The sequence below is a fragment of the Canis lupus genome, chromosome 35, assembly GCF_048164855.1.
Source record: "Canis lupus baileyi chromosome 35, mCanLup2.hap1, whole genome shotgun sequence".
Classification (NCBI taxonomy): domain Eukaryota; kingdom Metazoa; phylum Chordata; class Mammalia; order Carnivora; family Canidae; genus Canis; species Canis lupus.
Genome location: NC_132872.1, coordinates 30,187,092 through 30,214,323, shown reverse-complemented (window position 1 = coordinate 30,214,323; position 27,232 = coordinate 30,187,092). Strand labels below are relative to the sequence as shown.

Genomic DNA, 27,232 nt, shown 5'->3' with positions numbered 1-27,232 from the left:
ATCATCTCCCATAATTGCCCTACTCCTTTAGAAACTTTCAATAAAAATATATTTATGTTATAATGTAACATGTTATTTATTTAATAATGTTAAATATATACATATATTATTTAATAATGTTAAATATACATATACACATATAATAATATGCATGATACTGTATATAATATAGTATAATTAACTATAGTCACCATGCTGTACATTAGATCCCTAGAATTTATTCATCTTATAAATAGAAGTTTGTATTCTATGACCAACATCTCGGCATTTCCCCCACACTCAACCTCGGACAGTCATCATTCTACTCTGGGTTGTATGAGTTCATCATTTTATATTCCACTTATAAGGTATATCAAATAGTATTTGTCTCTCTGTCTAACTTCACTGTTTAGCATAATGCCCTCCAGGTCCATTCAGGTTGTCATGAATGGCCAGATTTCCTTCCTTCTCAGGGTTGAATAATAGTCCGTTGTACTAATATTTACATCTTTTTAATTGATTCATCTGTGGATGGACACTTAGGTTGTTTCCATGTTTTGGCCATTGCATATACTGTTGCAATGAATTTGGAAGTTAAGATACCTACTGGATCACCTGATTTCATTTCCTTTAGATATATACCCAGAAGTGAATGGCTGGATCACATGGTAGTCCTGTTTTTAATTTTTTTTTTGAAACTCCATTCTGTTTTCATAAAGCTGAACCAATTTATATTCCCGCCAAGAGTGCACAAGGGTTTTCTTTTCTCCACATTCTTGCCAACTGTTATTATCTTTTGTCTTTTGATAATGGCTGTTCTGACAAGTGTGAGATGATATGTTATGGTGGTTTTGATTTACATTTCCCTGATGACTGAGGAAGTTAACTTTTCCTGTACCTGTTGACCTTTTGGATGCCTTCTTTGAAGAAACATCTATTCGGTTCCTCTGCCATTGTTTAATCAGATTATTTGGGGATTTTGGCTATTGAATTGCATAAGTTCTTCATGTATATTGGATATTAACCTCTTGTCAGTTGGTTTGCAATTACTGTCTCCCATTCCATAGGATGCCTTCTTCATTTTGTTGCATTTTTGTTAGTTTGTTTGTTTGTGGCTCTGCAGAATCTTTTTAATTTAATGTAGTCCCACTTGTTGATTGTTACTTTTGCTACTTGTGTTTTTTATTTCCATACCCCAAAAATTGTTGCTAAAACTAATGTCAAGATGCTATTTCCCTTCTAGATGTTTTATGGTTTCAGATCTTCTGTTTGAGTCTTAATTTGTTTCTAACTAATTTTTGTGAGTGGTTAAGACGAAGGTCCAGTTTCATTTTTCTGCATGTCATTATCCAGTTTTCCCAACACCATTTACTAAAGAGACTATCCTCTCCCTATTGGATATTCTTGGCTCTATGGGGTTATTTTTACACCAGCACCATACTGTTTTTTTCACTATAGTTCTGCAACATACTTTGCAATTGGCTAGTGTACCGTGTCCAAATTGGCTAGTGTACTGTGTCCAACTCTGTTCTTCTTTATCAGGATTAGTTTGGATTCTGGGGGTGTGTGGTTCCATATAAATTTTAGGTTTGTTCTATTTCTATGAAAAAAATCATTGGAATTTTGATAAGGTTTGAATCTATAGATGGGTTTGGATGGTATAGACATTTTAACAATATCAGTTCTTCCAATCAATAAACATAGAATATCTTCCTTTATTTGTGTCTTCTTCAATTTCTTTCATCAGTCTTATACTTTTTAGTGTACAGATATTTCATCTCTTTAAATTTATTCCAGAATATTTCGTTGTTTTTCGCACTATTGTGAATAAGATTGTCTTCTTTTTCAGCTATTTCAATGTTAATCTATGAAAATGTAACTGATTTTTGCATGTTGATTTTATATCCTGCAACTTTACTTAATTGGCTCATTAGTTTTAATAGTTTTTTTGGCAATCCCTTTAGAATCTTCATTTATAAAATCATATCATCTGCAAACAGACTATGTTACTTCTTCCTTACTAATCTGTACGTTTTTTATTTCTTTTTCTTGCCTGCTTTCTCTAGTGAGGACTTCCAGGACTATGCTAAATAGAAGCAGTCAAAGAGGGAACCCTTGTCATGTTTCTGATTTTAGAGGGAAAGTTTTCAATTTCTCATATGATATCAGCTGGAAGCTCATCATGGATGACCTTTATTATGTTGAATACATTACTTCTATACCTAATTTCTTGAGAGTTTTTATCAAGAAAGGATGTTCTATTTTTTCAAATACTTTTCTCCAATCATTGATATTATCATGATTTTTATCTTTTACTTCACAATTGTACTATAACACATTTATTGATTTGTGTATGTCAAACCATCCATGAATCACAGAGGTTAAGTCCCACTTGATTATCCTGTATGTTCCTTGTAATATGATGTTGAATTTGTCTTCCTAATATTTTGTTGACAATTTTTCTGTGTATATATCTATATTCATCAAGGGTATTGGCCTATAGTTTTCTTTTCTTGTACAGTCCTTATTTGACTTTGGTATCATTGTAAAGCTGGCTTTGTAAGTGAGTTTGAGAGTGTCCTCTCCTCTTCAACCTTTTTTGTAAGACTTTGGGAAAGATTAGTATTCATTCTTTAAACGTTTGGTAGAATTGAATAGGAAAATCAATTTAATTACTGATCTAGTCTCCCTACTTTTTATTAATTCATGCAGATTTTCTATTTCTTCATGATTCAATCTTGGTACATTCTATGTTTCTAGGAATTTATCCATGTCTTCTAGGGGACCCTGGATTCCTGAGCTTCCCCAAGGCCTCTCTCTGGTCTCTAAGTGATTGTCCAAGACTGTATCCTCCTGGAGCTTTCAGCATGTGGCCAAGAGAAGCTGGAGCCGGTTCACAGGTCTCCAGAGGGTCCTCTGCTGGGATAAAGGTCTATATGTTTATTCTTTGATGTGCAGATGGGTGAGACTCCTCCCAGGCCACTTGGCATTTAGTGTTGAATCCCACCAGCTCCTACAAAGGCATTTTGTTTGTGGATGAACAACAAAATTGTTATTGAGAAGGAATGTCTTATTAGGCCATCTTGCTTATATCCTGCCAAATATTATTTTTAAATAATCTATTCATTAATTTACAAACTTAATAATTTCACTAAGCAAAGGTTGTTAACCCTTCAGGCTTCCTAAACCTAGGTTAAACCAAGTATTAAGTGATTTTCTATATATTGTTTAAGATGAGTTATGTAATAATTAGGTGAATTAGATGATAATATCCAATTTTACATAAGAGAAAACAGTGGCTTTCAGAGACGTTAACTAACTTGTTTCAAGAAGTGGAAATTCAAAAAATGAAAGCACAAGGACAAGAAAATAAAGACCTCGATACCTGTAACCAACGAAGAAAAATACATATATTATTTAAATATCCCAAATAATGTGTTCACGCCGTCTTCTATATCATATGGCCTTGATGATAATATACCAAAGATTTTAAACTTTTTTATTTTTTTCTGAGTAGGTAAAATATATTCAAGTGGTGAAATAAACTCTAGAAAGCATCTAAGCTCAATTTATTCAAAAAATAATTAAAAGATTATCAGAACATTTATTTCCCTCAGGTTGGCATGATTTCATCTATGCTTTTTATTTCTATTCTCATCCTGATTATCAATCATGTTCTGCACAGCAGCCTGTCAAAATGTGCTATATTAGCAAATCTGAAATGCTTTGCTCATCTTTTCCTCAAAGCCCACACATTTTAATAGGACAAGTGAACTCAAATTGATATTTGGAAAGAAATAAAAGCAGAGACTAAATTAAGATCATCTTGCTTTGATAGTCTTTATGATTTTTTCTATTGGTTAAGAAGTGTTTGGTAATCATGGTAAATGCTTTGTTCAATCAGAATTTTTTACCATTCTGTATGGAAACACATACTACTATTTTAACCAAAATGGGGGGAAATGTGCATTTTTTTATTTTTATTTTTTTAAAGATTTTATTTATTTATTCATGAGATTTCAGAGAGAGATTGAGAGAGAGAGAGAAAGAGAGAGAGAGAGGCACAGGCAAAGGGAGAAGCAGGCTCCATGCAGGGAGCCCAAGGTGGGACTCAATTGCGGGTCTCCAGGATCACGCCCTGGGTTAAAGGTGGTGCTAAACCGCTGAGCTACCCAGGGATCCCCTATTTTTTTTATTTTTTATTTTTTATCTACTCTCTTAGCAACCTTCAAATATGCAATATAGTACTATTAACTATAGTCACTATGCTATACATTACATTATCATGACTTACTTATTCTATAACTGGAAGTTTCTACCTTTTGACTCCCTTCACTCATTCCCTACCCTCTACCTCGAGAATCCACTAATCTGTTCTCTATAAGTTTGATTTTTATTGTTGTTGTTATTATAATTCCACATATAAGTGAGATAATATAATACTTGTATCTTAGGCTATTTATAGCAATTATGTTGCATTATGCTACAAGTAATAAGATACCTAACCAAATATAGCTCAAAAGTGAGATTTATTCTTTCATAGAATAAGATCTGTTAGTTCATATCACAGAATTTCTGGAGAAAGTGTGGCTTCAGAATGACTGATTTAGAAACTCAATGTACTAATTTAGAAATTCTATGTGTTTTCCTTCAAAGTCATAAGATGGCTGCAGAAATTCTAGGCATCATCATTTTACTTTACATACAAGGGCCCAAAATTTATTCCTTTTTTAAGATTGAGAAAACTTTCCAAGGAAATGCCTCAACAGATGTCTCTTAATTTGTATCCACCAGGTCTGCACCACATGCTCATACCTAAGTCAATCAATGTCAAGGGGAATGGATCTTTTATGAGTGGCTCACATTTTTTTGTTCACAATCAAATCAATGCCAAAATGTGAGTTAAATCTATTTTCTTTTATTGTAAAATAGGGAAAATGGATGCAGGATGGCTTTCAATAGACAATTAATGATTGTCAATACCTTGTGATGTTAAAATAGCTAACACATTTTCTTGTTTATAATATGTATATTATCAAAATACAAATGGGAATGTATTGGTTCTGCTAATTTTACAAAGGCAATTAATTTGTCCCTTTGGGTATTATTCTGTTATGTGATATCATATATAAATATATATGAACATGTATAGAAAAAAGCTTAAAATTTCAATGTATATATATATATATATATATATATATATATATATATATAGCAACTTGTTAAAATGTGGATTTTATTTTTTTTAGGTGAATAAAACAGTCTGTATAAAACAAAGAAAGACAATATAGTAATGGCACTATCACAAAAGAGAGATTAATAGGGGTTTGGACTATAGGGGAAGGCTTTGCAGATGTGGACATTGAACCCAGTAGTGAAGATTAGGTAGCAGAAAAACTAAAGAAGTAAAGTGTTAGGAACAATAGAAAGAGAAAGAACAGATACATGGAAACAGGGATGAACTAAATAGCTGGAATCTGGTTTGTCAATAGTGGAGAGTTGGGGGCTTATAGATCCTGTTTGATAAGCCTGAGTTCAAGACAAGTTTTTTAAAGCTCACCCTTTCATACTGCTGTTTCTGCAATTCAGACAAAAGGTACCTCTGGAAAGGGGACTGTGAGAGACAAAAAAGAGCTCTTAATTTTGTTCCAGTTACAGTCATTGCTTTATTTACTCATGTTGACTTTGAGTAAGCTACTTAACTCGTTTGTAAAATGGGGATAATTTTCAGTCCTATTGTTTAGAATTGTGATAATGCAATAAGCATAAGTATCTCAAAACATCTTGCATAAATCTCTAGCTATTAATAGGTGATTAATATATACTAGTGTATGTTAGTAATAATACTACCAGTTATTTCCTGTGATATTTATATAGATAGATCGATAGTTACAAAGATGTGATCTTACCAGTAGCTCTAGGTAAACACTTGAATATTTCTTAGCACATGGAGTCAATGTATTAACAATACTGAGACACAAAGGAGTTAACTATCTCAAACTGAAAATTAAATTACAAATTGAATGGAAATCTTTCCAATAAGAGATTTCTTTGTGTTATTGTGATTTGTAAGAGTGACCATTCTGGGATAACTTGAGCGTTTTCATCAAATCCTAATGTATCTGTTGTGAAAAGGTGTGGACTAACACCATGTTTTGATTTGTAGTATTAGTACAAAAATAATATTTTGTAAACTCACCATTGTGAGTGTTTGAAGTGGAAAAACTATTTATTATTGTAATGAATTTAATCCTCATGAGTTCTTTGGGAAGTATTCTCTGTTAAAATTTCATTTAAAGGATTAAGTCAAGAATGGTTGAAAATAAAGAACAGATGACTCATTTGCAAAGAATCCACCAAGAGATCAATGTGTGCCGTAACACTTTATGTCTGAACTTAATAGCACTGCACAGTCTTAAAAATAGCTGAATTGAGGGTGATCTTTACATGACTGCATGTTATTAACTTATACCTGATAATAAACAAGCAGCTCCATCTGTTGTGTGCTAGTGTGTTCTCTCCAGACCCCACAGACTCATGTTTTACATGTCAGTGTTCAAGTGTAAATCAGAGAAGGCCACCCAAATACTTTGGAAATGGAAGAGTTGTTTAAACTAAATAAAAGCGTGTCCAACATGACAATCTGTGTGAATTACTTTTAAGTTTATAGCGTTGTATGGCATTACCTCACAAGATAAAACTTTGCATTGTTCTAGTTTCAGGTTGCATATTTAAATTCAGGTGTTTTCTCCCCCTCCATACTTCACGTATTTCAATTTTATTGACACATGTGTTAAGCAACTTAAAAACTCTATTTTATGGACACCTCATTATTTAAATCTCTCTTCTCAACTAAAATGCGAATTGACTGTCAAATATCTATGGAGTTTGCCTGAGAACAACTACAAAAGCATTTTCTTTCTTAATTTTTCATTCTTTTATTTTTCTACAATGTAATCAAAATGATTTTCAAGGTGGAAACAGTGACTTTTTATTATTTATAATAAAAACAAAAGTTAACCCTTATTCTTACCAGAAAAATAGTCAAAAGCCCAAATCATCACATTGTTCATTTCCCTAAACAGATTTCTGTTAGTCTATAGAGCAGACCTTATTATTTATACTCAAGTACTTTTATGTGTCTATTGTGGCATGTTTAAAACAAAAATTGTTTTTAATTTTTTTCTTTAATAGTGAAGTATTTACTGGGAATTTACTAAGTATTAGGCAAGCTAAGGTGTAGACATACAATGAATCCCAAATAATAAACACTCCCTCTATTTATAGAGGGAATAGATTACTTAGTTGGGGAAACAAACAAATAACATTAGTTGGGCATCTATTGATTTGTGAAAAGAAAAAGTATATTCAGGGAAACTGTAATATATATGCATATTAAATCTTTATTTCTTTTTCTTTTTTTTTTAGCCCAGTATTTATCAGTGTTTGTCAAAAAGGGAACTACTGGGTGAAAGTCTTAAGACAACACGATAGTTCATGAAGGGCAAAGAGGAAAAAGTTGTAAGAAACAAATTTAATTGAAGGAAATGTCTCCTAAGACAGACTTCTTGGCAATAAAAAGTCTACATATTGGTCCTGATTCCAATATGAAATTGCTCCAAAATGTCTGGGTTTTTTCCCCTTATTGTGTTAGTCATGAGGTCCACTAAATATAGTAATTTGGATGAATAAATATCTTGTTTTAAATCAGAAATACTCCTGGGATAATTATTAATCCCATTAGGGGAAAAAATAACTACAGTACATTGCTTTCTTACTGCAACTTGACTTAAGCAGCATCAAAAAATGGAACATGGTGGTGGGAAAGGAGAGGCAGATAATTGAGGAATAGTGTAAATTTTGCCAAGAATGGGTCATACCAGAGTTGTAGTTCTTCAGGGTGGTTTAGAGCTTATGAGGTCTCATGAGAAAGCAGAGGAAAAGCAGAGCTGGAAAGGGGAAAAGGCTATCGCCAGTGGAATCAAAACAAACTGGCCTGAAAAGGAAGAGGCCATTTTCTCCTCAAATATTTTCTCCAGAGACTGAGGAGTAATAGGCACATACTGGGAGCCAAATAATGGGTTAAAGCAGCTATTTGTGGGCTTGCTTGGGAAACACTAACATTTAACCTAGTTTATACATAAAAATATGTCCTTAGTCCTAAACAACTGACTCATAACTGCACTTTTGGAATACAATCCATTCATAAATTGTGGTCTCCTCCTATAATTACATTCAGACAAAAATCCTGTGACTCATAAACAAATTAAACAAATAATTTCCTTCCCAAACATCTGTTAGTTTGAATTGCAATCTTGTACACCAGCCACAAGATGCCTTATAATAACATGTGTGGTACAACCTTAGCATATGAACAACATGAAGTCATGAGTTCTTATGGACCTGGTTAGTCATGATTAACCATTTATTCATACTCTTTTTCCCAAAAATTTTAGTCCTGACTTCTGAGGGCAGTAGATGGTAACTTCATTTTTTTCTTGGACAATCTGGAGGAAACATTATTTTGGAAGATAATAAACTCTGGGACTATTACTAATGACCTTGTCTTTCTTTTTATAATATTCCTCCAAATTCCATTTACTTTTTTATAGTTTAAATTAATTAAACCCATTTGACATCAGTGGAAGTAGTGACTAACTGCAGAGAATAAATCCAATAATTACTTATTGCCACAGACTTAGGATGTAGTAGGTTCCAGATAACATAAACAAAGGATGTCATTGGCCTGAATCCTTAACTAAATTAATTAACAAGGATCCAGCTTTCTAGAATTATTTGCCAAAGCTAACATTTTAATGTGATAATGAGAAAAAAAAGGGATATTATATCATATGATATCATATCATATGATAATAATGCTTGTTAATATTCAGTGCTTATAATATTCAAGATCTGTTCTATGGCTATATGGAAATATACCACTTAATTCTAAGAAAAATCTATAAGATAGTTACCTGATTTATGACACTCTTAAAGTGAAGGAAATGAAGGAGAAAAAGATTAAACATCTTATTCAAGGTTATATAGCTAAGTGGCTCAAGTTTATACAGCTAAGTGATAGAGTGAGTATATGTACACCAATAATGTCAGTAAAAGAAATATTTTGTGCAATTGTTAAAAACGTAGATGCTACATCAAAGCACACGTTAGTCAGCTTAGAAGCTTTTTGAATTTTGGATTTTATTTTGTTACTTTACATCCAGGATCCTAACTTCAAAGACTATATTATAGAGATTATTTTTCTACATTTTTATCTTTAAAAGACCCTTTGTTATGTCAAATAAAAACTTATTTGGGTCTCTTCAGTAAAATGCACTTTCACAGATTCTGTAGGAAGGAAGGAAGGAAGGGAGAACTGGTGAAAGAAAATTAATTTGAGTTATGTCATGATAGACATGTCTTCTCAATGCCACACCGACTCAGGAAATTAACAAATGTCTGTAATACAGGGTAATAGATAATAATTGTCACAAGAATATATGTAAAGTGAGCGACCAAAGGCAGTGAAAGTACATGCACAAATCAGTCCAAAGGAAAAAGGCCTTGAAAGATGTTTAGTAGTTACACAGATATGCTAACCTACAAATGGCATTTAGTGTGCAGAACTTTCCTTAGCTTATCCAGTGTAAATATTAAAACGTACAGAGGAAAAGTAAAGAGTAAGATTTTCAAAAAGGTATTTGGGGTCTCTACAGGTATCAATGACCTCAGAAAGTACTGACAATCAGCCACGAATTCTGTTTCATGAATCGTGGTTGGCAATCTGGGTTTGGCTGGGCAGCCCTGCTGCTCAAGGGAGGGTTGCTCGTCTACTGCAGTAGTTTGGAGATCTGACCAGAGTGGGTAGCCTCACGCAAACATCTGATGGTGGGTGGCAGCTATTGGCTGGGCTGCCCCTGCTCTCCTCTGTGTGCTGCTCTCCTCCACCACTAGCTAAATTGGACTTCTTTAAATGATGGAGAGGTTTCCAAGATGGTGAAAGCAGAAGCTGCAGCCCCCTTAAAGCTGAGGTATAAGGTATATGGTGCCAATTCTGTAGTATTCTATGGATCAAAGTAAGTCACGAGGTCAACTCAGATAAAACATTCAGGAATTTGATTCCACCTCTTTATAGGAGCAAAATCACATCACCAAGAGGCCTGGAAACAGAGATGGATAAACGCATGATCATGTCTACTACAGGGCCATTAAGTGTTTGGGATAATTACTGTATTTTTCCATCAGCATATAAACATGTTGCTAAATTCTTCTGTCTTTCAAAAGAAAAAAAAAAAACTTTTTCTTAACCCCACTTCTCACTGAGATAGCTCATCATCTCTATTGTTTTCCTTTGTAACAAATTTTCAAAGAGGAGTCTGTTTTCACAATCTAATTTCTTTCCTCCCATTCACTGTTAAACCCAATCCAGTCAGGCTTCACTCCACCACAACCATTGTGGTCAAATCCGCCAACAAACTCCAGGCCATCAAATCCAGTTGTTAGTTTTTAGCCTTTCTCTTCTTCAACCTCTCATCAGCATTTCACATAATTCAGCACTTTTTCCTTCCTGTTCTTCACTTGCTTCTTAGGGTACCGTACTGGTGCTCATGCTGACATCTGCTATGCGTAGCATAATTGAGGAACTCCCTGCCCTGGTACTCTTGGATCCACTCTTGTTTTTGTGTATTGAGTTCATGCTTCCAATTGGTTGCTCCCAGGCAATGGTTGAGCACAGAATCAGCACTACCATATCATCCAGGAGATACAAAACTTCTCCAATGGGGCTTCAGCTAGGAATTGCAGAAACATTCTCAGAACTGCACTACCATCTGAAACTCCTCTCCTTCTTCCTCCTTCCTCCTCCTCTTTTATCACAGTGCTAGACTTCCATCAGGATAAGAAAGTTCTCTTCACTTCCTGTGGCTGCCTGCCTCTATTTTTCCTTCATTTTTTTTTCCTACTAAAAGTCTCTTAGATATTTAATCTTAATTTGGTATCTGCTTCTCTGTGGACCCGAATTAACACACACTGTGTTGGTTTTGCACATACCTCACCGATTAATCCTCAGCATACTTTCATGATACGACTTCTTTTGTACTATATTCTATATGTTGAAATATCCAGGACTCAGTTTTTGGTCCTGTGCTCTTCATAATCTATACTCATCCTTAAGTTATATCATTTACACCCATGACTTTCAACAACATCTCTGCATCAATGACTATCAAATGTATATCCCCAGTCCAGAACTCACACAAAATCTATACATCTGCTACCTGCCTACTTGAGATTTCTTCTTGGGCTTATGATAAATATTTCATTCTCAACATATCCAAGGATGAAGTCCTGACCAACTTTATCATGAAACAAACAAAAAACAAAACTGACTTCCCTCATATCCTTTCTCATCAGTTCAATACTCAGACCCAAAAGCTTGAAGTTACTCTCTTCTGCTTTTTTTTTCTCTGTTTCATAGCCCATATCCAATCCATTACTAAGTTCTACTGCCTATATTTTCAAAACATTTTATTTTATTTATGATAGTCACAGAGAGAGAGAGAGAGAGAGAGAGAGAGAGAGAGAGAGGCAGAGACACAGGCAGAGGGAGAAGCAGGCTCCATGCACCGGGAGCCCGACGTGGGATTCAATCCTGGGTCTCCAGGATCGCGCCCTGGGCCAAAGGCAGGCGCTAAACCGCTGCGCCACCCAGGGATCCTCAAAACATTTTAAAAGCCTTTCATAGTTTCAGCTCTCCATGGGTGCCATCCTGGACAGAAGCAGACAGTCTTGGTTAGATGATGTCTTGGTTAGATTACTACCGTAGCCACCTAGCTTATCATCTTGACTCTAGAGTTGTTTAATGATAGTCTTTTCATTACAGTAGCATTTAAAAACTGAAGTCAGATGATGCCACTCCTCAAAAACCTGCATTGGCTTCCTGTTTCATTGTTACTCTGTTACTCAGAGTAACAGAGTCCTTAGAACTGTCTTCTAGTCCCACATATTCTAGGACTTTCTTACCTCTCTGAACTTGTTCCCTCCTCTCACTCGCAGTTTTAATAGTCCAGCTTTACTGACATTACTCTTTTTGGAACACACCAATCCTTCTCTACCTTAAATTCTTTGCATCGGCCATTATACCTGCCTGAAACGATCTCCAATGACCCAGGAGAATGGAATGCCCGATTATCTGGGTTGCTAACTCTCTTCAAGACTTTGCTCCAACTCCATCTTCTCACAAGTATTGACCTGACTACCATATTTAACATTGAAATTTACCTCTAATAACTGCTCAGCAACAGGTTGTCTCCTATTTCCTTTAACTTGCTGACTTTGAGTTTTTTCATAACCTTAATCATTTTCATACATATTGCATATAGAATAATTTATTAATTCTTATGTCTTTAGTTACCTGTCTCCTTCCTTCAAAAATACAGGTTCTCTGCATAGAATTTCATCTATTTTGTTTACTGATGTATACCAAGCATATGAGCATTGCCTAGCACATAGTAAGTAGTTTACTAAATATTGAACAATAAATTTTTATTTATTATATAAATAATACATAGTTATGTATGATGTATATGGTAGCTCATTACTGCTAAAACAAAACTTTCAAGAACACTTTGTCAAAGATGCTTTTCTCTGCTGAACACTGTATCTTTCTCAAATAATCACTTTAAATGCCAATACCGATATTATGCAGTGTTAACTAATTAGAGCCTAATACGAACTATTATGTTAGCAATTTCCTCAATAATGCTAGAACTTTAAAACTCTTCAACTTCTTCTTTATGTCCTTCCTGCTTCTTTTTAGTTTTTTTGTGATTAGATCAGCCATGTTCAGTTACTCTGCACTTAACTATTTACAAACATGTTTATCCCTTCTTTTCAATACCTTTATTCTTCCCTAATATAGTCATGTGATGGAATATAATGTAACAATGAGAATGAACAAACTATAGGTGCTTTTGTCAACGTGAATGAATCTCACAAACAAAATGTTGATCAAAAGAGAATCTACTGTATGCTTCCATTTACATAAAGTTAAAGGGCAAAGAGTGGTTACCCTGTGCATAGATGGGAGCAGTTTTTACTGAAACAGAATACAGGGAGCTTTTGAGTTTGTGTATAACTAGCTGAGTTCATTTTAAAACATTTATCAAACTCTATATTTGTGATTTTATAACCTTTCTCTAAGTAGACCTCAATAAAAAGTTCCTATTAAAAGAAATCAGATGAAATCATAAGTCCCAACATTCCTACCTATCAAGTCTTATTCCCATAGGGCACAGATGCTAATATGGCCTTACAAAATTATTGTGAAGAACTATTGAGGCAATGCATATAAAACACTTTAAAAATGATGAAGATTATTATTATAAAGTAGTTTTATATACAACAACAAGCTAATATATAACTAGGAAAAAATAAATTTTTAGTTTGCTTTAATATGCTGAATTCTCTAAGAAAGTTTCAAATATTAAAATGTATTATATTCTACATTTATGAATAGAATCATAAAATAAAACAAGGGGAAAAATTAAAGATAGTATAACCTTCAAATACATTAAAAATACTGCACAATACATAATGCTTACACAGTTAGGAATTGACTATATTCTCAAAGTTTCTACTTGCAAATGAGAGATAGAATGCTTACTCACAGGTAAAGAAATTAACTGACTATAAGTATAAAAAGTTTAAAAAGTAGATTAAGTGTATACTTGTTAAAATTTTCACATTGTGTGGTTCTTTTTAAAGACATGTTTATTTGAGAGAGAGAGAGAGAGTATGAGCAGGGGGAGGAGCAGAAGGAAAGAGAGAATTTCAAGCAGACTCTCCACTGAACAGGGAGCCTGGTGTGGGGCTCAGTATCATGATCCTGAGATCAAGACCTGAGTCAAAATCAAGAGACCGACACTTAACCACCTGAGCCACCCAAACACCCCTCACATTGTGTTTTTATGAAAATATTGGCTTGAAGTTGAGGATTTTGTGTCATTTGCTTAAAACCATCTTAAATGTCTCAATAGTTATTTAGTGGTTATTCACTTAGGTTTATGATAGAGACGACCAGATTTACTTTGAATTAAAAAAAATGAACCACTCAATCCATATTACCTGTGTTCCAATTATGTTACGCTATGATTAAGATTTTAGTAACATGTTACATGAGAAATTTAGACAGACCCTATGGTGGTAATGATAACATTGCAATTACTGACTTAACATGTCAAATTAGAAAAACTAAAAAAACTAAAATTAGAAAATTAGAAAAACTAAACATCCAAAACCAGTTTAGTAATATTTAATCCCCTTGCCCACAACTAGAATATCAGGGCTGGAGGTGCAAGGTAGGATTTAGGAGGGTGTCGTTTGTGTTCTGGAAGTATCACCTCTCCTTCCAGAGGTAAAGAATAAGGGGGCCTTTTCCTCCCCTCCTCCTAATGAGAGGAGTTTTAACAGGGTCTCCAGAGAGTGCAGTGTGTGCTGCAGTGGTGTGGAACTCCTGCTGGAAAAATCCAAAGCAGCTTCATGCTCGTATTTTACAAGTCCAGGAGAGAGGATTTTAACAATGTGTATGTGTGTGCGTGTTTGTATTTATACATTTTATTTATATGTGCAATCTTAAATAATGGATATGCTTTTTTTTTTCACTGAGATAGTTAAAAACTGGTATTTACAGGGGAGCAAATGGGAGAGGTGGATGAAAGATGGGAAGGGGGAGATTATAATTAGTGTTTTACTAATGAATAGTGAATGAAAAGAAAAGAGTGAATTAAGAAGATAAAGCAAACAAACCTTGAAATCCACAGAGAGAGACAAAAATCATACTGAGGATACACTTTAGCAAAAGAAATTATTTTCCCCAGAATCCTTCATTTGGAATTCTAATGCTGTGATTGAAAGAAGCAGAAAGTAGTGGGGTCTGTAAAAGCCAACAGTGCTATGGGAAATAATCCACTATGATCGACCTGTAGAAGACAGAAGGACAGGGGCTGGGGAAACCTTCCTTTTATTTAGTCCCATGCTTAGAAAAACCCACGGGAAGAACTTTTGGGTGCTTGATGTTGAATGTTAGCTAGAAAAAATATCCTAACACAACAGAAGGGGCTTGTGACAAGTGATGAGTTAACTTCAAATATTTAAAGATTTTTGTTTTCTCAAGAATAGTTTCATCTGAATTTCTCTATTGTAGAAATGTCATATTATTAGATACATTATTCTTTTTCTTTTCCATTACAGATACTTTTTAAAAAAAATTAGAGATACCTTCTCGAACAAATTCTGGCCTGCTGCTGGTAACATTGAGCACAATAGTTTTCTTAAAATGAATGAATACAGGAGACCTGGGTGGGGGAGCTCTGTTAAGCTTAGGACTCTTGATTTCAGCTCAGGTCATGACCTCAGCATCCTGAGATCCCAGCCCCCTGGTGAGCCTGCCAAAGGCTCTGTGTTCTAAGGGGATTTTGCTTGAGATCCCCTCCCCCAGCCTGTCCCTCTGCCTCTCCCTATGTGCATACACATGGGGGAGCTCTTCACTGTCTCTCTCAAAAAAGTAAATCTTGAAAAAAAAAAAAAGAATAAATACATACATGCTAATTATAAAAAAATAACACATATTAAGTAAGATTTTAAGATTTTTCAAAACAGAAGGGCTAAACAGCAACAACAATACTTAGGCTATTTTACACACACAATTATTTTAATCATATATTTTGCACAATTTTCCATGCTGAGATTGGACTTAAGACTCTCAGAATGTTTGATCAGGAGAGGATCAGACATTTCAGTTGGGAGAAGTAACTAGTTGCGGTTGATGTCTACTGTCAAACAGTAAATGGTAAGAAAAACTTATATTGTGTCTGAGATACTTCTGTCTCCTTTGAGTGCAGGGACTACAAAGAGAGAGAGAACACTGGTACCAACCTAGGAGAAAATGAGATTTCACTGGAATAGTTCTAAGGATATCTGCCTACCCTGGGAAGTTAAGCCCCTTGTGTGAGAAGGTTAGCTCAGGAGAAGAAGTGTGCTATGCATCTGCAAGAAGGTACAATGCTTCCCTAGGGGCAAAAATCAACCCAGTTAGGATTGACAGGTAAGACAAAAAACATAGCTACAATTTAATTTCAGATCAACAACATTTTCCTCTCTTAGTTGCACTATGTCTCATGAAATATTTGGAACGTACACTAAAAAGATTATTTGCTTTTTATCTGAAATCAAAATGTAACTGGGGTTTTTTTTTTTTTTTTTTTTTTTTATTTTCATTCAGTAAATCTAGCAACCATGTATTAAGGGCATTTCCCAGAGAGCAGGCATGTAGTTGAGTCCAAGCACAGAAGCAGACACCAGTGTCTCTAAAAGCTCCCTAGGAAAGGCGATGTCATCAACGATCGGGTGGATATGAAAGGATTTTTAAGACTATAGTGACTCAAAAATTATCTATGCCAATATCTACAAAATTTAAAAAATATTCTTAATTGAACTCTGGAGTAAGAATATATTTATGCTGTTTTCCAGATATTGCTCAAGAATTCTGGGGGAAAAAAGAATATGCCAATATAGCAATTCTATATTAAAATTATTATCTGCAGAATAATAATTATAAGACAATGATGTGGGCATTCCAAAAAAAATAAAAAAGTCGTGGTCTTTCAATTTAAGATTAAGTACTCTAGGGACGCCTGGGTGGCTCAGTGGTTGAGCATCTGCCTTCAGCTCAGGGTGTGACCCCGGGGTCTCTGGATTGAGTCCCACACTGGGCTCCCCACAAGGAGCCTGCTTTTCCCTCTGCCTCTGTCTCTGCCTCTGTCTCTGACTCTGTGTGTGTGTCTCATGAATAAATAAATAAAATCTTAAAAAAATAATAAGATTAAGTACTCTCACCACCATAATAAATGCCTGGTTAGATTAATGTAACAGATTTTAAATCAGTAATTTGTAGAGGAACTTCAATTCTTACATTTTTAAGCATGGAGATTATAATTTTTGTTTTGTTGACTTTGTTGGGTTCTTCATAGAGAACATGAAATAGATCATTACATTGAAGTAGTCTCAAAACAATGATTTCTACGATTGTTATGCAGATTTAAGCCTTTGCCTTCTCCAGTGATAAAAGTTTCTAGAGATTTCCTTGTCCTCTTCTTCCTGACACAGAGAGGAAGAAACTCTCATAAATGGAGATTTATCTTATAAATGTAAGGGTAACTTCTACTAGTTTTTTTTTTTTTAAGATAGATTTATTTATTTATTTATTTATTTATTTATTTATTTATTTATTATGATAGACACGGGGGGGCGGGGAGGGCAGAGACACAGGCAGAGGGAGAACAGGCTCCCTGCAGGGAGCCGATGTGGGACTCAATCTCAGGACCCCCAGGTCATACCCTGAGCTGAAGGCAGACGCTGAATGACTGAGCCACCCAGATGCGCCTCTCCTAGGTTTTCATAGCTTCTCCTGTGTCTGACATTTCTTAAAAATAACCAGCTCAAAAATAATCCTTATGCCAAAATGTCATATTCTAGGGTTGCAGTTTATGCTCCCTTTCAAGTCAAACTGGAATCTCTCTACATTTTGATTTTAACTGCAAAGGGATTATCAGCCCTGCACCTGTCCTTCAAAAATATTCAACATGACACATCTGATATGTGTTGAACTGTGTCCCACAAAATATGTTGATGTCCTAACTCCTTGTACCTCTGAACGAGATTTGGAAATAGAATTATTGTAGATGTAATCAAGGTAAGATACTCAGTAAGGGTGAGCCATCATCCACTGTGATTGGTATCCTTATCAGACGGAGCAAACACCTGAAGACAGAGAGGGAGACCACCATGTGACAACAGAGACCAACTTTGGAATGATCCATCTCAAGCCATGAAACTCTAGAGGTTGACGGTTACCACCCATCAAGTGAAGGAGAGGGTAGCGAAGTAGAGCTAGCAGAGCACCATGACCATGCTTACACCTTAATTTTGAACTTCTAGGCCCTAGAACTGAGTCCATAAATGTCCATTGGTGCAAACCACCTGGCTCATGGTAGTTAGTTGTGACAGCCCTAGGAAGCTAATATATACCAAGAGGTCCATAAATTTGCCCCCAAACTGTTTATAAAAAGAATATTAATTATAGAAAAAATTAAGAAGAAAAATAATATTTGATTCTTAAGATCTATAGTAAAGATCTATAGTAAAGCAAATCCTCTAAAATATGGTTGTTAAGAAAAAATTTCTAGGGGACCCCTGCGTGACTCAGCAGTTTAGTGCCTGCCTTTGGCCCAGGGCATGATCCTGGAGTCCTGGGATCGAGTCTCGCATCAGGCTCCCTGCATGGAGCCTGCTTCTCCCTCTGCCTGTGTCTCTGCCTCTCTCTGTCTCTGTCTCTGTCTCTCTCTCTCTCTGTCTCTCATGAATAAATAAATGAAATCTTTTAAAAAAAGAAAATATTTTGAGCATAATTAACACATGCCTTTTCCATGTAAGGAAAAAGGCAAAATAGAAGCTATAGCATTCATAATAGTCCATCTTCTATGACACTCTGTTCAGCTGGGTTCACATTTTGTCTAACAATAGAAATCACGGGACAAATAATTCCTTAAAAAAACTGAAATCATTTATTGTTTATGAGATGCTAGTTTTTTAATCAAGATCTTTAACTGAATATTTTCTCCTCCCACACACACACAAAATTATGCATCTGTAACAATAAAATCACAGCAGTTTGTTATATTATGAAAATGTGTTTGTTAATCAAAGAAAACATCAAGTTAATGCATTGTGTTGTGTTAATGTTTAGCTAATGGATACATTTTGTATTATGTGAGCATCTGCTCTGAGGTTTTTGTTAAGGAACTTTCTCAAAGAATTGCTGATTAAAATGAAAGCTACTGGATTTCAGTAGTTTCATGCAAATCTCTTAAAGGAAAAGGTATACTCGCTGAAATCTAAATCCTTTCTTTGGTTAGTCAGTAAAACGAATGACTTTCTGACAAAGCTTTGAGTCGTACACATTTTGACAGACGTGTTTAAGTGCACATAAAAACTGGTTTTTAAGACATGGTTACAATACATGACCTGATTCATTTCATAAATAATAATCAGAGTAAATGCTAGACTTTTGATGGTAGAAAATGCCCCCTGATAATCCCTTATATTTGCATGTGGCTTAACAGATCACCAAATGCTTTTGTGTAAATTACCTCAACTTTGTCGCTGATAAGCGAGTCCGTGGATGCCGGGTTTCTATGGCTGGTGAGACTGCAGTAGAAGAGTAATGCGACTTTTTCAAGATATTTAAACTCGTGAAAGGCAGAGACTTTCCATTCCGTTCCTAGTGCTCTTTTCATTTCTCCATAGATGGTGATCAACCTCAGATCATCTTACCCCGGGTCTTGATTTACACACAAATTGTTGTGCAGAGGAGGCCTCTGATTCAGGAATTGGAGTCTGACAATAGTCCGTGATCACGGCCACATAGCCAGTGGTAGTTCCGGGTGATCCCAGGAATATGGGAGTTCAAATTAGTGGCGAGGTCCAAGGGTACTAGTGCCCTGCTAGCTGGTCGTCCTGAACACAGCCCTGCCCTAACCCAGCCACGGAGGCAGCCAGGAGCTTATCATTCAGGACCACACTCCCATTTTCATGAAGGTACTAAAATGCTAATCATGATGCAAACAAAACACAGATTGTAAAAATTTTGTGGAAATGAGGTTACGGCCGTGGATCGGAATAAACCTATGAGCAGGCTCAACCCTGACATATAGGATGTTAAACTGACAGTATTGTGACAAATTTCAAGCATCATAGGGCAGAATATTTGAACCTACTCTAAACTGCCAATGTTGGTCAGGATTAGCTGAGGCTGCCAAAGCAGGGTCTGTAAAACAGAGGCCTACGATGGTCCTGGGCTCACTTAAAATCCCTCTTTCTTTGGGCAAGGTTTACATTTTGGGGGAGGGGACTGTAACTTATTATGCCTAATATGATGTGATGAGTACACAACAGGAAAAATAAAATACGTGAAGATTAAGGTAGACACAGCATATTTAATTCCCCTAGAATGTCTATTTTGATTATATTACTGCCTGGAACTTAGAATTCATACATAAATATGTGTTGAATTGAAGGTACTATATATCCACTTCAATACTTATCTGAAAACTATTTTGAGCATATATGCAAAGATATTAACCAAAACTGTAAAAAAAAAAAGATATTTGAGTAGTTACAAATGAAACTTCATCATATCAAACATAATCTCAAGTTACATTAAAAAACCAGTATTAACTGGAAAAGAATTTAATGCATATGGCAGACAAATAACACTATTAGTCTTTTATGAGAACACACGAATCTTTAAGATGAAAATATATGTCCCTACAGAAAAATGTGCAAAAGGCATTAAAAGAAAATTCACAAAAGAATAAATGCAAATGATCCGTGAACATATGAATGTTTTTAGCCTCATTAGCAATAAAAAAAATAGAATAATATGAAAAAAAATTTTTTGCATCTAAAACTAATGGTGTCCTAAGGTGGCTACAGTTAGGGTTATTTCACTCTCTGCCTCAGTGGTGTAAATTTATATAACTTTCTAGAATTTCTTTTGACAAAATGATCAAGAGGCTTAAATATGTTCATAATATTTGACTCAGCAATTGTGCTTATGATATTGTAACCTAGTTACGTATTTTTAGAAACAGCATTGTTATTTGCAATAAGGGAAATCTGTAATAGGGAAATCCAGGACTTTTGGAAATTTTTTAAATAGAGTAAAATTTTTCTAATTCTGGCATTCTGTATAGTCATTAAATAGCATGCCTTTAATAATAGCCAATAACAATGTGTAATACTAATAGCTAATAACAATTTTTAAATTGGACAGGATCTGTTATAGAAAAAGGCAAAGTTATAAAACCATATACAGTATAGTAACTTCTTTAAAAATAATTTACAAGCATACAAAAGAACACAAAGGTAAACTGTGAATGATAATTAAACATTTAGATGGTAAGAATATTGTGTTTTTTTCATGCAGTTTTCTACCTTCCATTATATAATGAATTTTTCTACTGCAGGAAAATAAAATATGTGATAAAGATTTTTTAAAAAATGGGCCTCAAAGAACGGAGAAAAGAAACAAACATCATGTTGTCCTATGACACTTCCATTGTCACCAATAGGAAAAAAAGAAAAAAATCCTATCAAGCTGCCACTACAGGCCATTATTGCTGACTCAGTACCTAATTTTTTTTTAACAAAAAGATTACTCTGAAAAATCTCAAGAAATTCAAAACACTACTCCTAAGTCATGCTGTCTTATTTTCTGTGTGGAAAACCTGAGGAATGATATAAGATTTCAGGAAAATCTCAGTAACAATTCTCTAGATTTTTAATTGTCAGTTCTGTTCTTCTCAAATATTCAGGATTCACAGATTGGGTAAAGGATATGAATTAGATTTTGGACAGTATATGAAGCATTTTTTTTTCTATAAAGTCATACTCTGAATTACTGCTAGTGGCCTTCTATCAACAACATACCCACTGAATGATGCAGCCAATACAGAATCAAAACACTTAGGACAAGTTTAGGGGATTCATATGCAAAATCACTTTCTAAACAGAACGGTAAGTTTGCATTACCCTCCCTGTGAGAACTGTCAAGGTCATTATTTTTCTTTTGAAAAAAAGACAGCTATTACTTTAGACACAGGCAGAGGGAGAAGCAGGCTCCATGCAGGGAGCCCAATGTCGGACTTGATCCTAGGACCCGGGGATCACGACCTGAGCTGAAGGCAGAGGCTCAACCACTGAGGCACCCTGGTGCACCCAAACACAGTGATTTTTAGATTTTATATTATCTGATATCATTAGTCCAACATTTAATCAATCTAAATATTTGGATAAATACACATATATATTTATCTGATATTTATTTATTTATTTATTTATTTATTTATTTATTTAAAACCTAAACAGTTTACCAAAGTAAACTCAACAACTCAAAATAATATCTCCATAATTTTTGTACTTTAAAATGTTGTGAAAAGGTTGTAAACATCTGTGAAATTGATTTTACTCCATTGTATATTTAATTTGGTTTAGATTAATGTATAAGAATCCATGCTATAAATTAGAGAACACAGTAATCTAAGCATATTTTCTCCACAAAAGACTTCTCAATAAAGCTGTTTAAGGAAATATCAATGACCTTAGCACTTTTACAAATATGAAACTTAAATATGATCCCATTTACAAAAATATATATATATTTGTGTGAATTTTCTCGGTTGTGTGTTAAATTGAGTATATACGTAGTACTACTCAAGCATCTCTGCTACAAATTTATCCTTTTTGAAATGTGACCAAATTAATCTTCCTAAAGCATAGCCCTAAATAATCACTTTATGCCTTAAATTCCTTTACTGGTTTTCCATTACTGCTACATTGTATACCAAGAATACCCTTGGGATATTCATCATGTTCAAACAGGCCTCCTTAACATTTCCAGTCTTCTTTCCCAAGGCTTCTTTATTTTCCTTTTTCCCCTCCCACTACAATAGGCTACTCATTTTACCCAGAACATATCCCAAATTCCCTTACCTTTTATTGCTATGCCTATGTTTTTCTTTCTATTTTTATATCATAATTTTCCCCCACTTTTGTCGCTGATGTATTTTTGATCCTTCAAAAGTTCAAAGGCTTTCCACATTCTTTAAACTTCATTTTATTTTTTTCTCTATGAATTGCCTTGCTTACTCTGTCATGTCACTGGCACATTCTACAGTTTGCTTTGGTTATATAGATATTTGTATTAGTCTAATTTTTCCATAACCTGCAGAACTAGCAGAGTACTTTGCTCAATAAATATTTGTTGAATTGAGGAGCAAGGATACATTAAATGAATAGTGTAAGGAAGGAATGACAGATATAAATAATACAGCATATATATCACTGAATGAAATGAGGAGAACATACAATTGGACTACAGAGGATGTGACCATTATGTAAGCCAGTAAAATCACATTCAGTTTTGAATACATTCGTAGTTTTTTTATTTCACAAGTATAAGTTCTATTGGGTAGGGAAGGATAATGTTTTACCCATCTTTGATACATTTTCTAGCAGTGTTACCAAATCACTACTCTTTATAGTCATGGTGTACTCACCTTGAGCTTCCCCAATATATTCAGGAATACACTAAGAATTCATTGGCTTTTAATGGAATTTAGAAGTCATGATTTTAATATTCAAGGCCATATAATCTATATTATTTTGAGAACTAAATTGTTTTTTGTTTTTTTTTTTTTAATTTAGAGCACTTTTAGGTTCACAACATCAGTGGAAGATACAAAGATTTCTCATATACCCCAGATCCCACATCTACACAGCCTCCCACATTATCAATATCCTCCACCAGAGCAGTACATTTGTCACAATCAACAAACCTACATTGACACACCATAATCGCCCCAAATCCAGAGTTTACATTACAGTTCATATTATGTTGCACATTTTATGAGTTTAGCTGAATGTATAATGACATGTATACACTATGTAGTATCATACAAAGTAGTTTCACTGCCTCAAACATCCTTAGGTTCCACCCATTTATCCCTCTCTCTCCTCTAACCCCTGGCAACCACTAATCTTTTTACTGTTTCCATAGTTTCACCTTTCCTAAAATGCTATATAGTTGAAATCATACATTATGTAGCCTTTGCAGATTGGCTTCTTACAATTAATAATTGTATTTAAGGCCCCTCCATGTTTTCTTCAAGCCTTGATGTTCTTTATGAAATATGTCTTTTGAGATTTTTTTTCCTAATCTGTGGTTTGTCTCTTTATCCTCTTGACATTATTTATTGCAGAACAGAAATTTTTAATTTTAATGAAGTATAGCTAGTCAATTCTTTGTTATGGATCATGGTATCTTAAAAGCCTAGTATCTAAACAGTCATTGCTATGTTGAAAGTCATCTAAATTTTCCCTTTTGGTTTCTTCTAGGAATTTTTTACTTTTATATCTTATATGTAGTTCTATGTCTACTTTGAGTTAATATTTGTGACAGATGTGAGGCTAGTGTCTAGGTTCATCTTTTTGCATGTGTGTGTCATTTTTCTAGTATCATTTGTTAAAAAAGACTGTCTTTGCTTCATTGTCTTGTCTTTGCCCCACTCACTGTCAAGATCGGTTGACTGTATTTATATGGGGCCTTACATCCTTAATTTTTTTTTTTTTGAGTATAGTTGACAAGCAATGTTACATTAGTTTCAGGTGTACAACATGGAGAGAAGATGAATTCTCTCTATGTTATGCTATGCTCACTCCAAGTGTAGCTGCTATCAGTCATAATACGATTCTATTAATATATCGTCAACTATATTTTCTATCCTGTGCCTTTTATTCATATGGGACCTTATATTAAACCAACAAACAAAAATAAAAACAAACAAAAAGAAACTTCCTGTAGTTGTCCTACCCAAAGCATGTAATCACAACATTGACTTATCACATTCAAAACTTTAATTTAAACTTTGAAATTTTAAATCTTTAAGAGATAATATTTTTGAGCTATTTTATATAAAATGACACATTTATTGAAGACATATTATAAAATGTAGATTGAAGATTAAGGAAAAATGTTATAATGCCATCACCCAGGGATAATTGTGGCATATGTTGGTACATATCTCTGACCATTTTTCATCTATTTGTATCATCTTTTTTAAAAAAATTAGGAGCTAACCTTATACCATATTTTTCACTAATATTCATATTAGAATATCTTTCCACACAAATAAATATACTTCTGCAAAATGTTATTTGATGCCAGAATGCATTTGGTTTATTTTGATATTTTACTTCTTTAAATAATTGTAGGGCTAAGTCTTTTTATCAGTGGTTGATTATTTGATTTGATTATTCTTAACATAAGATCTTCAAAATGAGCACTGAGGGGGGCACTTGGTGGGATGAGCACTGGGTATTATGCTAAATGTTGGCAAACTGAACTCCAATAAAATAAATAAATAAATAAATAAATAAATAAATAAATAAATATCTTCAAAATGAAATGCCAGCTCAAATGCCCCTCTCTTTCTATGCTTCTACACTTTAGAGTTTAGTTTTATCTATCTAGGTTTCTTTCCTGAATCTGCAGATCTAGATCATTACAGAACGGAAAGCCTTTGGTGCCGTGCTGGCAAATAAGAAAACCACAACGAGACCTCTGCAAATTACTGTATCAGGTCACTTCCCTATGATACTGAAACACACTTCTTAAATAATTACCAATGGTCTTTCCTTCTTTTCTACCGAATTTGGGCCAATATTAAAACTAAGCTTCTCAGGATTTAAAGAAAAACAAATGTACTCTGTTTGCCTGTTTGCTAGTACCAACAAAGTACCATAGACTGGGAATTCACTTCCTTGTGTTCTAAAGGCTAGAATTCCAAGATCAAAGTGCCAGCACGGTTGGTTTCTTCAGGGAGACTCTCTCCTCCTTGTGGATGGCTGTCTTCTTCCAGTGTCTTCACATGGTTTCCCTTCAGTGTCTATTTCCAGATTCCCTTTTCTTTTAAGGTCACCAGTCATACTGGATTAGAGTCCTCTCTAATGTTCTCATATAACTTCACCTCACTGGAGACTCAGGCTTCAAAAACAGTGACATTCTCAGGTAGTGAGGGTCAGAACTACAACACATGAATTGTGATGGAATACAATCCAGCCCATAATATTTATATATTTTTATATCTTTTCTTCTGGGAAGAAAATAGCAATCTTTTTTTTTTTTCTATTCTTCTCAAGTATAATGGCAAGGATTTAAGATAGGAACATTGTGTCCATCAGTAAACAAATCCTTCCTCATTTAATCATTAAGATTCATGAGAGGTGGTACTGGCTGTGTCTTGTTCATCTTTATCCTCATTGGCTAGTCCATTATCTAAAATGGAGCAGGTACATAGTAAAAATTTGTGGATTAGATGAATAAATGAGAGAAATATCCATTTACTTAAGAAACTGTGATAATTGGTGCTAGGGAAAATCAAAACAGTACTATGTGGCTTTCAAAGATGCGTTATATCAAGGGAAGGATTATAACATTTGAAGTCTGATAATAGAGCCATATTGTAAACTCCAATGCTCTCAAGTGTTAGGGAAGTAATTTAAATGTGTGAAGCAGCTACAAATAGGAAAATAGCAATGATAGGGCCTTTTAAAGATCAGAAAATCAATGCTAAACCTAATACAAGGATACTTTCTTAGAACAACCACAACTATACTGTGCTACCAAACAAAATATGCCTGAGGGTTTATTTAGGACCATGGATATCAGTTTTTGATTCTTGTTTAGGATATGCAGTTCCATTAGTTTTATAGACTTATGAAAAAGTAATTAAAATTAAACAGCCAATGAATAGCATAGATCCTTCAATATATATGGTAGGCACTCTCAAATTTAAGAAAGCACTTGTAGGTCTGATAATTCAATTTTATACATCAAACCACTGCCAGACAGTAATATGATCTAGGCAGTCTCTAAATGGCTCCTCTGGTTTAAAATATGTAATTCCATGTAGAAATTTCACCAATTCATAGTGTATATCAAGTAATAATAATAAACTTAATTTTATTTCCAATTATAATAATCGATGTGTCCTTGAATATATATGATTAGCTAATTGTATTTAGATTTTACTGAGACCCGTTTCTGTTTCTGTTGCTCTGCTGCAGCTTACAGATTATTTACAGAGATTCAAATCTCTTTGGATCCATTCCCATGAACTAATGTTATGTCTTTGTTTTTTTTCACAGCCACTATCAATTCCTTCTCTGTTGAGCTTTTCACATGTCTTAAATAAAGGAGTATATTTATCAGATGTTGAATGAATTCCTTTACCAAAACATATTCTCTCATAAAAGAGAAAGTCAATGATGAGTATTTTATATTCTACATTAAGCCCAGCACTTGATTTAACCTAGGGCTATATGTACATATAAATTTTCATAGACACAGTTAATATGTTTCCATTTTTATGGGCCTCTCAAACTTTTCAGAGAGAGGTGAAGGGCTGTTTAATCCCTTCTCTTTGATTTATGAATAGAATATATGCTTACAGAGCTTGACTTGCTGGACTGTTGGCTTTTTTAAAAAAAATCAGATATGAATTTGGGAAGACATTTTCAGATTTTCAATAAATATTACATGTTGCTGTTTAACACGGGAGGGATTTTCCCTCTCTCA

At 34.4% G+C, this 27,232-nt stretch overlaps 1 long non-coding RNA gene across 10 annotated transcripts in view; it reads left to right on the top strand.

Moving 5' to 3' along the window:
- Positions 1-26,862, top strand: part of LOC140624708 (uncharacterized) — a 34,062-nt gene extending 7,200 nt beyond the window's left edge. The window contains exons 3-7 of one of the 10 annotated variants that reach the window (XR_012024181.1): positions 4,774-4,876; positions 12,417-12,488; positions 15,229-15,284; positions 15,879-16,081; positions 26,803-26,862. This is a non-coding gene — a long non-coding RNA (uncharacterized lncRNA). The other 9 variants (XR_012024179.1, XR_012024182.1, XR_012024184.1 and 6 more) reach the window with 9 other exon arrangements.
- The last annotated feature ends 370 nt before the right edge of the window (positions 26,863-27,232 follow it).